Source organism: Pezoporus occidentalis, unplaced genomic scaffold, assembly GCF_034315485.1.
Source record: "Pezoporus occidentalis ecotype Australia unplaced genomic scaffold, CSIRO_AGI_Poc_V1 ctg27, whole genome shotgun sequence".
Classification (NCBI taxonomy): domain Eukaryota; kingdom Metazoa; phylum Chordata; class Aves; order Psittaciformes; family Psittacidae; genus Pezoporus; species Pezoporus occidentalis.
Window position 1 is genome coordinate 1,593,450 of NW_026914611.1, and position 19,498 is coordinate 1,612,947.

A 19,498-nucleotide genomic window follows, 5' to 3' on the forward strand; every position below is an offset into this window, starting at 1 on the left:
TTGAGTATTAATAAGCCAGATGAAGTACCAAACTGTTATATATGTTTATAACGATTTAAACTATTGGAATGCAGACATTTATGTAGGGTTTACTGATCAACAAATTAGACACACATCATGATAAAATAAACAGAAATCACTAATTTCCATACTGAATATAAACTAGAAAAACTTCACTTTTTTATACAGGGTAATAACCCTCTAAAACCATGTATTGTCTGATACATTACAATCCTTAAGTAGAATCATGGAATCATAGAACAGTTACGGTTGGAAAGAACCTTAACATTATCTAGTTCCAACTCCCCTGCTAAGGGCAGGGACACCTCACACTTAACCATGGCACCCAAGGCTCTGTCCAACCTGGCCTTGAACACCACCAGGGATGGAACATTCACAGCTTCACTGGGCAACCCATTCTAGTGCCTCACCACCCTTACAGTAAAGAACTTCTTCCTTATATCCAATCTAAACTTCCCCTGTTTAAATTTTAACCCATTACCCCTTGTGCTATCACTACAGGGTCTAGTAAATAGTCCCTCCCCAGCATCCCTATAGGTCCCCTTCAGATACTGGAAGGCTGCTATGAGGTCTCCACGCAGCCTTCTCTTCTCCAGGCTGAACAGCCCTAATTTTCTCAGCCTATCTTCATACGGGAGGTGCTCTTGTTTCCTGATCATCCTCATGGCCCTCTTCTGGACATGTTCTGATAATTCCATGTCCTTTTTATGTTGAGGACACCAGAACTGCACACAATACTCCAGGTGAGGTCTCACAAGAGCAGAGTAGAGGGGCAGGATCACCTCCTTTGACCTGCTGGTCATGCTCCCTTTGATGCAGCCCAGGATGCAGTTGGCTTTCTGGGCTGCAAATGCACACTGCCTGCTCATGTTCATTTTCTCATCGACCAACAACCTCAAGTCTTTCTTCGCAGTGCTGCTCTGAATCTCTTCACTGCCCAACCTGTAGCTGTACCTGGGATTGCTCCAACCCAGGTGTAGGACCTTGCACTTGGCATGATTAAACTTCATGAGGTTGGCATCAGCCCACCTCACAAGCGTGTCAAGGTCCCTCTGGGTGGCATTCCTTCCCTCCAGGGTATCAACTGAATCACACAACTTGGCGTCATTGGCAAACTTGCTGAGTTCGCACTCAATCCCACTGTCCATGTCACCGACAAAGATGTTAAACAAGACCGGTCCCAACACTGATCCCTGAGGGACACCACTAGTTACTGGTCTCCAGCTGGACATTGAGCCATTGACCACAACTCTTTGTGTGCGGCCATCCAACCAGTTCTTTATCCACTGAGTGGTCCACCTGACAAATTGATGTCTCTCCAGTTTAGAGACAAGGATGTCGTGTGGGACAGTGTTGAATGCTTTGCACAAGTCCAAGTAGATGACATCAACTGCTCTGCCCCTGTCCATCAGTTCTGTAGACCCATCATAGAAGGCCACCAAATTGGTCAGGCAGGATTTCCCCTTAGTGAAGCCATGCTGGCTGTCACCAAGCACCTTGTTGATTTTCATGTGCCTTAACATGCCTTCCAGGACAATCTGCTCCAAGATTTTGCCAGGAACAGAAGTGAGACTGACTGGTCTGTAATTCCCCAGGTCATTCATTTTCCCGTTCTTGAAAATGGGGGTTATATTTCTCTTTTTCCAGTCGTTGGGAACTTCACCTTACTGCCATTATTTCTCAAATGTGATGGCCAGTGGCTTAGCAACTTCATTTTCCACCTCCTTCAGGACCCGCGGATGGATCTCATCAGGACCCATGGACTTGTGCACGTTCTGATTTTTAAGATGGTCTCGAACCAGATCCTCTTCTACAGTGGGCACAAGGTCTTCATTCTCACAGTCCCTGTATCTGCCTTCCAAGACTGGGGTGGTTTGGTCGGAGCCTTTGGCAGTGAAGACCGAAGCAAAGAAGTCATTCAGAACCTCAGCCTTCTCCAAATCCTGTGTAGCCAGTCTCCCGAGAGCTTCCTGAGGGGGCCTACATTCTCCCTAGTCTGTTTTTTATTTGCTATGTACCTGTAGAATCCCTTCCTGTTATCCTTAATACCCCTAGCCAAGTTTAATTCTAACTGGGTCTTAGCTTTCCTAACCTGGTCCCTAGCTTCCCGGAGAACATCCCTGTACTCTTCCCAGGCCTCCTGTCCTTGCTTCCACTTATTATAAGCCTCTTTTTTCATCTGAATTTTCCTCAGCAGCTCCTTATTCATCCAAGGAGGTCTCCTGGCCCTCCTGCTGCACTTCCTTCTGGTTGGGATGCAACACTCCTGAGCTTGTAGCAGTTGATCCTTGAATATCAACCAAATCCATAAATCTCTATCATTTCAAAGTTTCATATGAGTTATTAGTGACTGTAAACTGTACTAGTAGGTAGTAAGGGATGACCTTTCTCACTGGGTTAAATTTGTATTTCTCTCTTCTGAGATGATCTTCTACAGAGATTATGAGTGACAGCCTGGGAGAGTTCAGCTCAGTCTTCTGTGGCTGCCTGGGTCAAAATGTTGATTCAGTTGTAGGAAAGCAAAAGTGTAAAATAGTAAAGGGGGAATAATACAACTGAGTTGTGGCATTACAGTCATGAAATGGAGCCACTCTTATTAGTTCAGTATAGTACAGTTATACAGAAATGACTCTTAATATATTTAATTTTCCTTAGCACAGTGCATTTCAGGTTTTTTTTTTTTTTGTTGGGTTTGTTGTTGTTTTGTTTTTTTGTTTGTTTGTTTGTTTTTTTTTTTGTTTGTTTGGTTGGTTGGTTTGGAGTTTTTTTAACCAGAATATATGTAAAAATGTCAGGATGGTTTTTTAGCTTCTCCTGAAAGTAGGAATGATAAAGACACTCCTTGAAAACTCATCATATAATGCTAAGAATAAACATTTGTCAAACAACACATTTCTTCATTTCTTTAACTTATAGTTCAAAAGATGTTCTTATGGTATGACAGCAATATGTTTAGATCAAAGCAGAAAGTTTGCAGCAGCCTGAGCACAGACGGAAGAGATTTAGAGAAGACAGCAACCACAAAAATAATGAAGGCCAATTGAAAAGGAATGAATAAGTCCCAGGCTGCATCACAAGATTACTTGTGATAATCTAAGTGAACACCTTGAAAAATGTTATTTATTGTGTTTCATTTCTTCAAAATCAAAAAGCACACTTCATCCTTAAACACTCATATAAATATTCAAGTATGAAATAACTGCGTTGACAATAAAGTGATATGAAATAAGTCACTGGCTGGGGCAGGGTGGGGACGGAAAGAAGTCCTAGTCAAAATGCTCAGATACACTAAACAATAATAAATTTTTATTACAAAAAAAAATAAAAGGGAAAGAGGACTGTATTTTGTGCTGTTGGCTAGATTTGTTCTTCAGTTTAACACTAAATAACTGCTATTTAAAGACACAAAATAAACAAAAAACAACACTAAAACTGGGTCAAATATGTAAACACAAGAGTCATGTTCAGTAGAAGACAGTCTAAAAAGGTAGGTAATGTGGCTTTTTACACAAAATCATCCGAAACTAAGTCTCAGCTTATGTCGTGGGGATAATGACCACAGCAAACTCACAGTCCTAATGAGGACCCAGAATTTACACTGTAAAAAATATATTTTTTTCCAAGAATCTGATAAAGCTTCAAAGTCAGAAGGTTGCTTTTAAACCTGCCTAAAACTGTTTGGAGAAAAAGGACATGTAATATGCATCTAGTCTAAGATATTCAAGGTAATTCAAAACTGCCCCAAAACCAAGAGGGTATGAAAATATACAAACACTTTTTTTTATAGAAGAAACAGAGAACTAATAATCAATAATTTAGTGTGTGTCAAAACTATAAATTAATGTTGGCATAGACTTCAGCTGTTTAGAAAGTCATTATTAGAGACAGATCCTGGTGGACAGTATATTCAGTCAGATTGTTCATAGAACTCACTCAGTTACAGCATGTCCTATTTTTTAAAGTAACCATTGTGGTAAATGATCTCCTGATGTTTGCTTAAAAAAAGCACTTTTCAGAATGTCTAAACCACAAGAAAACAAAGGTTAACACAACAGATGCTACTTTTCCCTAGATTACAGTAGGGCTGTGCCAGTTATCTGGCTCCGTCTGCGAATGGCAAGGGAACAGCAGTAGGTGCTGTCTGAAACCAATTCATGTACTCTGTGTTCACCAAACTGATGCAACTGATACAAAGAAGGGAAGCATAACTTACACTAAAACTGGTACCTGACTGGGGAGGGGTAGGAAGAAGAGGAAAATTAATGAATATTTCAATTTTATAAAATCATAGAATAGTTAGGGTTGGAAAGGACGTTAAAATCATCATGTTCTAACCCCCCTGACATGGGCAGGAACACCTCACACTAAGCACTTGTCTCTGTCCAAGCTGGCCTTGAACACTGCCAGGGATGGAGCACTCAAAGATTCCTTGGGCAATTTGTGACCTTAAACATTACTCTTACTCATAACCCGCGGTTAGGATCTAGGCCTTATGCAAGAGCAAGCTATCCTGCTGTTGTGAAAACACTAAAGAATAATTTCATCTCAGGTGACTAATATCTATGGAAATATTATAAACATATTCCCTTTGGCTAACCGGTTTATATCCAGCCAACAGTGCAAGCTGGATTCCCTGATTTACAGTCCTAATATTTATATCTTGCTCACCATGAAGAGACTTTTTAATTGGTTTTCCAGACTTAAAGGACACAAAACAGAATATTAACTGGTTATGACACCCAATGGAGTAGAAACTTATCATCAGTGAAACAGAGCAGGTAGATTTGTTGCTCTAGCACTGAACATGACATAAAGACATAAACCAGGCAAAGACCAGATCAATGAGGACCATGCAGCTTCACTTTGTAATCATAAATCAGTAGCTCATCTGTTCAAGGAAAACTCTTGCTTCCTGAAAAACGGAACAAATGCTTCAAGTCCTGGAGGCCACTGGGTAGTACTTTCTGGAGATTTTGAATGAACTAAGAAATGTATCTAACAATAGTGAAAATTTTCCTTATGTTACTTACATCTGAAGTTCCATCTTGCTTAGTCAGTACCCTTTTAATAATAATTTGATTCTAATGAAGTCCTTCAACACCATCTGCAATGAATGTTTATGATTTCAGTTAAAGTAGATCATCTTACTTGCAGAAGGAAACAAAGCACTATAACATGCCACAACTTTTAATCTCCCTTAGAGTTCTTAGATACCTTTTCTTTGAGCAGACTACCATGAAATTCCTGACATGTACCATTAACAAAGAGTCCTGAATCAGAATAAGTAAGACTGTGTAATTGTGCTTTGTTTTAATAATGCATAAAATAAAGGTGACATTTCCTACCCCCTTTTTCTTTTTTATTAAACAAAACCCTGCAGTTCTTACCATGCATAGCCTTATTTAATTAGACACATGCACATCTTGCTAAGTTTTGCTTTACTTCAAGATAGAATAAACAGATTCTTAAAAGAGTAGAAATATTTTCAGCCATTAGGTAAGCAAAAAGAAAAAAAAAAGGAAGATTAATTTCATCTCTTCAGAGAAATTAACTATCTTTTTTTTCATTCCTGTTCCTGCAGAATTTTAATAATCTAAGTAAAAGTTCTCATGTAAGTCTTTATATCTTTATTCCATTCTGCAATCTTCATCCAAGAACCTAAACCAAGCAGAACTTTACAAGTTTGCAGAGATAGCATTCTCATATTTGGGGTGATAGAGAGGAAGAAGGAGAGGCAAACTAAACCTATAAGAAATTCTGGAACAAAATAAGTGTCTTGAAGGTTTTCAGATAAAACCAGAAACTAAGCAGTTTGTGTGGAAATTATCTTTACAACTGACAAACTTTAACATAATTTCCCTTTATAATGATAAAAGTGTCAGGTTGTAAGAGGATATTTAGTCACAATTTTATCTCCTGCCAATCTTCAGAATTTCCAACTACAGAAAACTTAGGCTTCTTTCAAATGTACTTGTAGCATGTTTATTATCATGGAATCATAGAATAGTTAGGGTTGGACAGGACCTTAAGATCATTCAGTTCCAAACCCCCTGCCATGGGCAGGGGACATTACCCTATGTCACCCAAGGCTCTGTCCAACCTGGTCTTGAACACTGCCAGGGATGGAGCATTTGCCACTTCTTTGAGCAACCCATTCCAGTGCCTCACCACCTTCACAGTAAAGAGTTTCTTCCTTATATCTAACCTGAACTTCCCGTGTTGAAGTTTAAACCCGTACCCCTTGTCCTGTTGCTGATGAAGAGTCCCTCTCCCTCATCCTTGTAGGCCCTCCTCAGCTATTGTTATTCTATATTTATTGCCTCCTAATTAAAAGAATGAATGTTGAAATCACTAAAAAAAATCTATTATATATTTTTGATGGAAGATAGAGGTGACGAGGACATATTTTTTTAGTTGGTTCCAAACAAATCTTTTATTTCCAGCAAAAACTAATGTGGAATCTTCATGCAGAATCATATTAATCCTTAGGACAACATAATTGCAAAACTGTTTTGATACAATGGAATAACATGAAAGTTAACCCCAGATCCACTTTTTTATGCAAAATGGATAATACAAATAAAGAGGAACATATGCCTACAGCGATGAATCAGCAATTTTGTTACTTCTTGGCATACTGGATTTTTGTTTGTTTAGAGTTAGCTCCATTTGTAACAGTTTTTAAAATACAGGTTTTTAAAACATCATCCATATGATATGGAAGAAAAAGTTTTAGCTGGGTTACAAGAAATCTCCAATCAAAGAAATGTCTGGTTTACTTGCAAGCAGCCTCAGTGACAGTATGCAGAGACAGTATGTAGGCTGCAAATTCAATCCCACAGAGTGAATATAACTCTCAAGAAGGTGACTGGTCAGAGACTGTGTAATCTGCAAATAAATTTTTATGGTTCTTCAGCACTGCATCTGAACACATTCCTGGCTTTACTGAAACTTTAATGACATTTTTATTGTGACTGTGCTAAGAGCTCCTCATTTAAAAATAATTTCTGTCATACAGAAGCCTCTGCAAGAACGGGAGTGTTTTTTTACTAACCCTCTCCTTATCAGAATAGTGAAGGGACAACAAATACCTCTTCACCATCATTCAAAATTAAGGTAACAAATTGCCCACTCCATCTTCCTCAGGTCCTACTCCAAAGACATTGACAGGAATTTGAGAGTCTAATGGACTCATTTTCTCTCCTCTCTCCATGTTTTCCAAGGTGATTTTACATATATGTACATATATGACCATGGAAAGCCATATATAAATCCTATAGAGCTCTGACCTTAAGTAACTCATAAACAAATTAGTATTTCTACCATAGGAGGCTGTACTTGTCTCTGATCTTTTTAGAGTTCAAAAATATATTCTTTAATGGTAGGAGACATACCAACAAATCTTAAATTTCTCACCTGTTTTAGAATGTCTCTTCATTTTAAGAATTGGAAAGCGAAAGAGAGGGATGCAAATTCAGTGGTGGCTGGAGTGATTTCTTTCACATGTGCCAAAATATGACTAAAAGAGCATGGCTAAGAATCTTCGTGTATTCACCTAGCAAACACAGCTAAATGTACCTTGAGTGGATCAGAAAGAGGAAATCATCAGGACTAAGTTTATATTAAAATAATGTGTGTGATGCATTCAAAGTCAAGAAAAGCTACAACAGATTATAAGCAGATGTTTTAGGAAGACAGTTATTTAGGTTTCTTTTTTCACTGAGCTCTTTGCATGCCTCAATAATAGTTTATAGCATTTGCAAGTTTTTTTATATCTTCTTTAAAAATTATTTTAAGCATCATATAATTCTTAAACTATTGCATGAACTGAAATGTTCCTGCAACTTATTATCTTGAAATTACTTCTTAAATTTATTGAAATGCTCTGCAGCACAACTGCCACTGCTCTATACTGGATGATCATTCACTTCCAGTACAATAGATCTACCTGTCTTATGTTTTGCAGTGTAAACATGATGAAGTATAGCATACACTACCTTCAGGCTTTATTCTGTATATTCAGCAGTGCTTCTAAACTCTAGGCACAGGATCAACTAAAATCAACTGTATGTTTATATATATATATGTGACTATAAGCATATTTCGGTTGATTTCACTGCCAACTAATTTTCAGCCACAGGAAGCTGATTTCAAAAACTTAGAAACAATAACATAAAGAGATATGCATGCCCTTCGTTTAATTCATTTTCCAAGCATCATATATAAAATTAATACCAGAAAAGTGTATCGCTGAGGTTCATAGAATTGTAGAAACATAGAATCATAGAATAGTTAGGGTTGGAAAGGACCTTAAGATCACCTAATTCCAACCCTTCTGCCATGGCCAGGGACACCTCACACGTAACCATGCCACCCAAGGCTCTCTCCAACCTGGCCTTGAACACTGCCAGGGATGGAAGGGATGGAGCATTCACAACTTCCCTGGGCAACCCATTCCGGTGCCTCACCACCCTCACAGTAAAGAATTTCTTCCTTATATCCAATCTAAACTTCCCCTGTTTAAGTTTTAACCCATTACCCCTTGCCCTATCACTACAGGGTCTAGTAAATAGTCCCTCCCCAGCATCTCTACAGCTCCCCGTCAGATACTGGAAGGCTGCTATGAGGTCTCCACAAAGTCTTCTCTTCTCCAGGCTGAACATACCCAACTTTCTCAGCCTATCTTCATACGGGAGGTGCTCCAGTCCCCTGATCATCCTCGTGGCCCTCCTCTGGACTTGTTCCAAAAGTTCCATGTCCTTTTTATGTTGAGGACATCAGAACTGCACACAATACCCCAGGTGAGGTTTCATGAGAGCAGAGCAGAGGGGCAGGATCACCTCCTTCAACCTGCTGGTCACTCTCCTGTTGATGCAGCCCAGGATATGGTGGGCTTTCTGGGCTGTGAGCACATCCTGCTGGCTCATGTTCATTTTCTCATCGACCAACACCCCCAAGTCCTTTTCTGCAGGGCTGCTCTGAATCTCTTCTCTGCCCAACCAGTAGCTGTGCCAGGAATTGCTCCAATTCAGGTGTAGGACCTTGCACTTGGCATGGTTAAATTTCATAAGGCTGACATCAGGCCACCTCATAACCGTCAATGGCATTCCTTCCCTCCAGCGTATCAACTGAATCACACAGCTTGGTGTCATCGGCAAACTTGCTGAGGGTGCATTCAATCCCATTGTCCGTGTCACTCACAAAGATGTTGAACAAGACCAGTCTACACTGATTCCTGAGAAACACCGCTCGTTACACATCTGCAGCTGGACACTAAGCCATTGACTGCAACGCTTTGTGTGCAGCCATCCAGCCAGTTCTTTATCCACGGAATGGTCCATCTATCAAACTGATGTCTGTCCAATTTAGAGACAAGGATGTTGCATGGGACAGTGTTTCCAGTCATTGGGAATTTCACCTGACTGCCATGATTTGTCAAATGTGATGGCCAGTGGCTTAGCAACTTCATTTGCCACTCCTTCAGGACCTGCAAAGGGATTTCATCAGGTCCCATGAACTTGTGCATGTTCAGGTTCTTAAGATGGTCTCGAACCACATCCTCTCCTACAGTGAGCCCGATTTCTTCATTCTCACAGTCCCTGTGTCTACCTTCCAAGACTTGGGCGGTGTGGTCAGAGCATTTGCCAATGAAGGCTGAGGCAAAGAAGTCATTATGAATCTCAGCCTTCTCCAAATCCCGGGTAGCCAGTTCTCCTGATAGCTTCCAGAGAGGACCCATGCTGTCCCTAGTCTGTCTTTATTCGCAGTGTAACTATAGAATCCCTTCCTGTTAATTTTTGCATCCCTAGCCAAGTTTAATTCTAACTGGGCCTTAGCTTTCCTAACCTTGTCCCTAGCCTCCCAGGCAACATCCCTGCATTCTTCCCAGGCCACCTGTCCTTGCTTCCCCCTTTTAGAAGCCTCTTTTTACACTCTAATTTTCCTCAACAGCTCCTTATCCATCCATGGAGGTCTTCTGGCCTCCCTGCTGGACTTCCTTCTAGTCAGGACACAACATTCCTGAGCTTGCAGTAGATGATCCTTGAATATCATCCAGCAGCCTTGGGTCCCCCTGCCCTCTAGGGCTATATCCCATGGAACCTTACTGAGTAGCTTCCTGAAGAGGCCAAAGTCTGCTCTCTTGAAGTCAAGGGCAGTGAGCTTGCTACACACTCTTCTCACTGTCCTGAGGAACTCAAGCTCGACCATCTCATGATTGCTACAACAAAGGCTGCCCTGCAGCATTACATTTATAACGAGCCCTTCCCCATTGGTGAGCACGAGGTCAAGCATGGCACCTGTCTTTGTTGGCTCCTCTTTTACTTGCAGAAGGAATTTGTTTTCCACACAGTTCAGGAACCTCCTGGATTGCTTGTGTCAGGCTGTACTGTCCCTCCAACTGATATCAGGGTGGTTGAAGTCTCCCATGAGAACAAGGGCTTGCAAGCATAAGGCTGTTCCTGTCTGCCTCTAAAGGCTTCATCCAGAGAGTCTTCTTGATCAGGCGGTCTATAACAGATCCTCACAGTAATGTCCCCCACAGCTGTTCTCCCTTTAACCCTGACCCACAAACTCTGTTAACTGATCACCTGTCCAAAGACAGAATTCCATGCTCTCCAGCCTATCCCTAACATAAATAGCAACTCCCCTCCCCATCTGCCAGGCCTGTCTTTTCTAAAGAGCCTGTAACCCTCCATTCCAACACTCCAGTCACAGAAGCCATCCCACCATGTTTTTGTGATATATCACTAGGGGAATTCTCCTCTTCCTGTGACAACTTCAAGTGCATATAGCTAGCAATATAAAGTCTTCTGTCTCAGTAGGTACCTTCTGAAAACATTCCTTCTATCTATTTATTATGACTCTGTTGGTGTTTTTTTTTTGGCAAAACAGAGATTGTGCTGACTTGTCCCTACAGAAATGGGAGGTAACACTATATTTGTTTCATTATAAAGAGGAAAAACATAATGATCATTTCATTGCAGATTATCAGTGCACTGTGAGATTCTAGGAGAAGAGAAATAGCTTAAAGTAGCTCACTAGTCTTTTACCAGAAGGAAAAGGCTGTGGGTTTGAAGACTGTAGTTTTGATTTAGTTTAATGAGACAATGTGGCTTCTTTCTCTAATGGAAGTAAATTAGGTCAGAAAAGTCAGGAAATCTCATGAAGTTTACATAGGCATATATCAATTTTCTTTGTCTTTATGTTGACTAATACTAACCATACTTTAAAAATATATATAGAAATAAATTTGCAGGACACTCAGGCATCCTCTTCCAGACAGCAGTATGTTATTCTGTAGAGAATCTGGCAGAGAAAGTGCAAAGAGCATGAAAATTAGCTGTATGTCTTTAATAGTGAAATATGTGACATTTTATAAAATATGTGTTATTAACCTAGATTTCAGCATACTTCTGCAATATGCAATTTTAAATTGTGCTGTACAGTCATTAATACCTAGCAATCACTATTGGTTTACACATAAACTTTTCTATTCTTTCTCTAACTTTCAACTTCCACACTTCCAGGAACAGCAATTAAACAACCAACAATGAAAACAAATATCCTATCCCTGAACTGACACAAAAGGCTCAGTATTTTCTTTCTTATCTACTAATAATATCATAAAGGAAATTTAAACCCAGGGATAATGAGTCATACTTCTTTTAGATGACATATAGTTTAGTTCATACTTATGCTAATCCTGTGGTTAATTAACACTATCTCTTATCAAATAAAACATCTGTCATTAGAATATAAACACCTCCAAACATTTAAAATTGTATGCACCATTAAAATTCAGTTTTTGTCATCCTCCCATCATTGTGCTGGCTTTCAATGCAGGTTAAATGGCATACATGGCTGTAATCTGGGGAATCAAACAAATTTAAGAAAAAATATCTTACAACATATCAGCAAGACTGTAAGAGGCGTGATGTTCAGCCACACCTACTAGTCAGAACAGTATTGGTTAGTTCTACACAGCTTCCTTCACATTCTTCTCCCACATCCAGTATCCGGTTACCTGTGAGGCCTACACCTTGCTTTGCTCACACAAGGCCTCTAAGGATCCATGGCCTTGCTCTTGGAGCCATTCTGCAACACAAGACTGCTAAAATTACAACACATATGTGTAAAAGCATTACACACGCATATATTCTCTTAATGAACTTCTGCTGTGCAGTTTCATAACTTCATTTTCAGTGATCATTATTCAATGATCCCAGAACAAGAATAAATTATAATATGCTGAGGTTGTCACAAACGAACATCTGGACAATATTATCTGTCAGAAAAGCATAGTTTAAAAGGCTGTTAAAGGAAAATAGGAATCTTGTCTTTGAAAAGCAGCCAGGTGTAGTGCGGTCACATAACTTAGTTGCTTTATGACTGGCAATATGGGTATAGCTGACAATAGACGGTGTATTCAAGTCTGCAATGAAAATCACAGACATCCTTACTTCAGAATCCGGGATGTAGGATTTGGTGTAATATTCTGTATATCTATGTATCTTAATATAATATTTTTCTCACAACAGAGACTACCACCATCATCTGATCAAATATCCACTCACTGAGTTTCAGCTGTGACGTGGGTGCAGAGACTTCACTATTACAGATACAAAGAAATTTTAAAGTGTCTTATTCAACCACTTTTGCTGTAATTGTTTAATTTTACTCTCTTTAGTTGTTTAATTTTGGTTATGAACATGAAAAGGTACACAATAACGGAAACAGGAATAAATGCAAAACATTATCAAAACAAGGCAACCCACTGTGTGCATCTTACTCTTGAATACCAACTAATTGTATGTTTTGTCTTCTATTTCAGGATGAAAATGCATGCTTCTAAAAAATGCATCAGTGTAATTTTTCTGCTATTTTACGTCTTGAGTATTTTTAAAAGACGTACCCAAGGTTTATAAGATCTGTATTAATGACATGCATTAACTTTCATTCAAATTAAAACTTTAATTTGAATTTCAAACATCAGTCCCAACATTCAGGTATAGTGGGTATCAAACAGCACACCTGCCAAATTGCTAGCACTAGCTAACATACTTGGCATATTTTTGCGTAAAAAAAAAACAATGAAAAGTCTACCCTCATTTTTTAAATGAACTCTGAAGACAGAAATCCTTTTATAATTTCACTAGGTGTTTAGGTGTTTTCTTTTTTTTTTTGGCAAGCATTTTTTCAAATTAAAAAAACAACATAGAGACAATTTTCTCAAAGATCACTTTCACAGTTGAAGAAGTTTTAAGAAGACGCATACAATTGACAATACAATCATCACTATTTTTATCAGTATGATTCTATCCATTTAAATTACACCAGCTTAGAACTGAAGTAAGTGGCAAATTATACCCTCTGAAAACTACAGAATAGACTGAAAGATGGTCAGCTCCTGTATTACATGGAGCTATTTTCTTATCTCTGCTTTCACATATACCTTAATGATTGATAGCTTTGCATAACCTCAGTTGTCACATCTGTCAGTGAGAGGTTCAGGAGCTGAGGCAATAGATCTCAACTCATATATTCTTGTTTGTTTGTTTTTTTTTGTCTGTTTTAAGTTGAAAACAGTCTTTTGATAAGGAAATCTGTAGCTTTATCATTTTCTCTGTTTCCCTCAAGCACCATTCGAAACCTGCATATTATTAAGAAGGAATTATTTGGAAGATTTGTTTTCCTTTTTTTTTTTTTTTCCATTAGGACAATTCCTGTCAAGAATTTCTAGTTAAGTATTCTTGAATGTATCAAGCATTATGGATATTGTACTGCATGAATAATTGTTGCCAGGCTATTTTACCATTAGTTACAAATATCAATACAATCTGATCCTATATAAACATGCCTAATTTTCTCATTCACAGCATAAGCCTCCATAACTCCCTAATCAGTGACAAATGTAAGCATGAAAAGTTTGTATTCATCTTGAAAATGTCCTAAAGCACTCCTGGTTAAGCATACACATTTCACATAAAAGGAAACAGATTTACATATGATAATTATTTGTCTTGAAACAAGAATCATGAATATTTCAGACAACCTAATGATTGCTTATTTAGACTAAATTTTGAAGAAAAATAAAGATCTAAGTTACATGTTCCCAACTTGAATTACTTGAGAAATTAAATATTCCACAGTATATATCATGATATTAAAGCTCAGTTTTCTTTCTAATTAAGTTTCTTTTCTTTTTCCATGTTAGTCATAACAACAGAAGACAAGTAATTTTTCAATGTAATTGGAAAATAAATTCCAACTAATATACAAAATAGAAATTTAGCAAACTGCAGGAGATTTTATTGCCCACACCTTTATTTCACTTCCTTCAGAAAAGTGTAGAAAGTTAATCATCAAAATTACAAGATATGATGACAAAAATGTAGTGAATTTCTTGACACCTGCAGAAAGAACTTTTTTGCTCTCTTGTTATTTTGGTTCTATGGACAGTATTATGGATAGTATTTAAATAAGGACTGCAAAAATTATAACAGCCTACAGATGTAAGAAAATCGTAATGTATTCCTATTTAACATTCTCATCCATATTTTGTTTATATGAAATAATCATATTTATAAGTAAGTACATCTACTTCACAATTACCAGCTGTGCAAGATGAGCTAACTAACCAGCTGTGTAAGGCAATCTTCAGAAGGTTAATCTATGATTTACAAAGAAGTTATTTTTCACATGGTTTCCCATCACAGAAGACATCTCAGGGTCTGTCTCAGGAGACTTCCTCAGTGGAAACCAGAACTGTGTGTCTCTACCAGCTGGCTAATAAGCCTGGGTGGGGTACTTGGGGTGGGGGAACAAACACAACACAGAATAGACTCAGTTTCAAAGATACTCTTTCTGACTGCTTCAATATACAAAAATACCTGTTCAACCAAAGTAAGAGAACAAATCTTGCTGTCTCCAAGACTTGTCATTAATTCTACTAGTAAGAACTGGTGGAAATGAAAATTAATGAGAAGTAATGCAGATTTTGTTTTCAGAGCTGCAGACTACAAAGTAACATCAAGACACCAGCACAGACTCCAAAGAGGTGCTCTCCCACTTCAAAGCCTGAATTTCTCAGCTGAGGATTAGAACAAACTGTATTGTGTTCCAGGGAAGGGATTTTGAGGAGAATACATCTGTTGACAAAGACATTGGTGGTATCATGCCTGCTATTTACAGACATGTCAGGGAATTTCTGATGACAATCAATTACTTGATTTTTCACTGACAAAAAGGTACTGCAGTGCTTGCTTACACAATAAACTTTAAAGCAGGAAGAAAGGAGAAATGCCTTTTTTTTTCTTTTTTTTTTTCCCCTGGTTTATTTTTTCTACATCTATATATTCTTTTTGGCTGTACAGGCCTGTTTAGTACTCTAACAGACAGATAAAACAGTGGCAAAAACTCTGATTTCAAGGGGTTATAGCCTGGAAAGCAGAACCTAACAGGAGATATAGTCACATTCTTTACAAAGCCCAGGGTTTGGTTTGTTTTTTTTTTTTCTTCATAGTAAAATTTGTCTATGCAAACAACTGAGGCAAGACTGGATAATTATAGACCGGTCAGCCTTACCTCCATCCCTGGAAAGGTGATTGAACAACTTACTCTTGACACCATCTCTAGACATATCAAGGATGAGGGGGTCATTAAGCGTAGCCAACATGGCTTTACCAAGGGGAAGTCATGTTTGACCAACCTTATAGCCTTCTATGAGCAAGTAACTAGGTGGCTGGATGATGGTAGAGCGGTAGATGTGGTTTTTCTTGATTTCAGCAAGGCATTTGATACTGTCTCCCACAGCATCCTCATAGATAAGCTAAGGAAGTGTGGGCTTGATGATCAGGTAGTGAGGTGGATCAAGAACTGGTTGGAAGGAAGAAGGCAGAGAGTTGTGGTTAATGGGGCAGAATCTAGCTGGAGGTCTGTGACTAGTGGAGTCCCTCAGGGGTCGGTGCTGGGACCAGTGCTGTTTAATATTTTCATCAACGACCTGGATGACGGAACTGAATGTACCCTCAGCAAGTTTGCTGATGATACTAAACTGGGAGGAGTGGCTGACACACCAGAGGGCTGTGTTGCCATTCAGCGAGACCTGGACAGGCTGGAGAGTTGGGCGGAGAGGAACTTGATGAAATTCAACAAGGGCAAGTGTAGAGTCTTGCATCTGGGAAAGAACAACCCCATGTACCAGTACAGGTTGGGGGCTGACCTGCTGGACAGTAGTGAAAGGGAAAGGGACCTGGGGGTCTTGGTGGGTAGGAGGATGACCATGAGCCAGCAATGTGCCCTTGTGACCAAGAAGGCCAATGGCATCCTAGGGTGCATTAGAAAGGGTGTGGTTAGTAGGTCAAGAGAGGTTCTCCTCCCCCTCTACTCTGCCTTGGTGAGGCCGCATCTGGAATACTGTGTCCAGTTCTGGGGCCCTCAGTTCAAGAAGGATAGGGAATTGCTTGAAAGAGTCCAGTGTAGAGCTACAAAGATGATTAAGGGAATGGAACATCTCTCTTATGAGGAGAGGCTGAGGGAGCTGGGACTCTTTAGCTTGGAGAAGAGGAGACTGAGGGGTGACCTCATCAATGTTTACAAATATGTAAAGGGTGAGTGTCAGGATGATGGAGCTAGGTTTTTTTCAGTGGTGTCCAGTGATAGGACAAGGGGCAATGGGTGTAAACTGGAGCATAGGAGGTTCCATGTGAACATCAGGAAAAACTTCTTTACTGTGAAAGTGACAGATCACTGGAACAGGTTGCCCATGGGGGTTGTGGAGTCTCCTACATTGGAGATATTCAAGGCCTGCCTGGACAAGTTCCTGTGTGAGGTACTCTAGGTTACCCTGCTCTTGCAGGAGGGTTGGACTAGATGATCTTTTGAGGTCCCTTCCAACCCTTAGGATTCTGTGATTCTGTGAAGACGCAGGTGGATTACAACTCACTACCCTTGCTTTACACCAGGCTTCCATCTCATTCTGCCTGCCTAATCTTGACTGCACTGGAATGTGCGTAGTTTCTTTATATGCTCTGTATAAAGACTCAGGACTGAAGATGAGAGACCGTCAGTTGCAGTAGGTGTCACAGTGAGTTCATAAACAGTATGAGATTTGCATCTCCCATTTGTGGCAAATGCCAGGCATAGTTTTATATGCTGTGCATTCAGCTATATCTGTGCAATAAGTCTTATTCATCCAGAAAAAATATAGTTTACTCCTCAAAGGCAAAACTTCTGTACAGGTGAAGCAATAAAATTTTAAATTTTTCAGGGCCATTTTATGGTTGTGCATGCAGAGTGAACAAGCTTAAGTGTTTATTAGACTGTTGAGAGCCCCTGCTATCTGAAACTATGGCCTGAGCATCTGAAATCCACTGCCTTACAAGAAGTCAGGTCTGAAGAAAACAGAGGTGTGGTAACCCACTGATTGATGAAGAAGATGAAAAAATAAATCTTGAAAGAAAAATAAACCTTGGCTAGCCCTATTTTCAGAGTTCAAATACCAACATTCTGATTAAATCTGAGATTCAGTCAAACAGAATAAATAGCACGTTTCATTTCTGTGGCATCCATCAACTCCTTTTAACACATAGGGAAATTGACAGGCAAAGGCCAGCATTTAAATTAATCTTTTGGGTGTCTGAAATGTTGAGTATTCACTGACAAAAACCTGTCACACAGGAAATTTTAGATTACATAAATTTGAGGCAGAGCTGGGGATAAATATCTGTCTCCCAAGCCAATCCTTAACTACAACTTGATCCTCCTTCTGGGGGCCTTAAAACTACATCATAATGACACTTCTCCTTTCCTATTTACAGTACTGTAGCTGTTCCTGAGGACCCCAATCTAAAATCCAGGCTAAAACTCATATATTTTAGTAAGTATCAACTTCTTAAATGTCTTTGGAAGTCAGTGTCCAGTTCTCTTTTACTTTTGACTTCCTTGTGAATTTCTCTCACTATTCTACCTAGCTCTTCTTGAAGAGATTGTTTAAACCCAGTTTTAATCTGTGAGCATCCCCAAAATAAGTGAAGATGCAACTCTTCAACAGAGGTCAAAAATGTGACTTCACCCACAACCCTGACCAGCCACTGATTAGGCCCATGTTTCAGTTCAACAAGAACAAAATGATATAATGTAATGTTAAAGTAATATTTGCAGTGGGGTGTGGGGGCTGAAGATGACAAATTTTTTAGATTTTCAGCCAAGGATGAGTTACACTGAGAAAGTTTCCAGGGCTCAGCTTCTGACCAAAAATTGTTTGGGAAAGCTGAGGAGATTAGAGGTTGCTCAGACACACTGTAGTGAAAGTGTTCTAAACCAAAGATACAGCTGGATGTCAGCTTTTAGATTTCCTCCTGAAAATCAGTGCACTAATCTAGCTCAAGCTATGCGCCAAGTGAGCTACAGCATAATGCCATGTCAGGATTCCAGGTAGCTCTCAAGTTCATTCAGGGGTCTGAATAGACTATAATTTGGCCAGAATTCCACATGAGACTATACTTAGGGTTGCTCTGACAATAAATCAGTCTAGGATAAAGAGGGGTGGGTGGGTGGGTGTGTCTAGTATTAAGGACATAGCTAAAGAAATAATGTTATCTGAACAACACTGTTCATTAAATGACACGTGTGTGTTAATTTCCCATTTGCCTTCACTTCCTTCTTCTAGTCATTGTGTCACAAGTAGTTTCAGAAGCTGTTCTTTTACTAGGCTGAGGCAAAACCATTTTTCTTTACTATTCTGAAAGCCTCTATGTTTTATTTGTATAGCCTGTTTTATTTTATTAGTACATTGTCCTGGGTTCAGCAATAGCAGTCATTTTTCTCCTTGGTAGCTGGTGCAACGTTGTGTTTTGACTTTCAGCCTGGGAACGGTGCTGATAGCACCAATGTTTTTAGTTACTGCTCAAATGTTTGGTCTGGCCAAGGACTTTCTGAGCCTCATGCTCTGCCAGGGAGGAAGGGAAGCTGGGAGGAAGCAGAGACAGGACACCTGACCCAAACTAGCCAAAGAGGTATTCCATATCGCTGCGCATCATGCCCAGGATGTAATTGAGAGTTACCCAGAAGGGCTAGGGACTGTGGCGCTGGACTACGTATCAGTCAGTGCTTGGTCTGTCTGGGGGGCAAGTTATCAGTCAGTGGGTGGTGAACTGTTGTATTCTCTTCCCTGGAAGGGCTGGGAGACTGCAGGCCTGGAGGAGGTATGGGTCGGTGCTTGGTCGGGCCTTGGGGGCGAGTTATCAGTCGGCTGGTGGTGAGATGTTGTATTCTCTTCCCTTGTTATTTCCTTTATCATTATTATCATTGGTGGTAGTAGTAGTGATTTGTGTTATACCTTAGTTACTAAACTGTTCTTATCTCAACCCATGGGAACTGCATTTTTATTTTTTTTTTTGATTCTCCTTCCTATCCCTCCGGGAGCAGGCAAAAAGGGGGGGAGTGAGAGAGTGACTCCGTGATTTATGGCTGACTT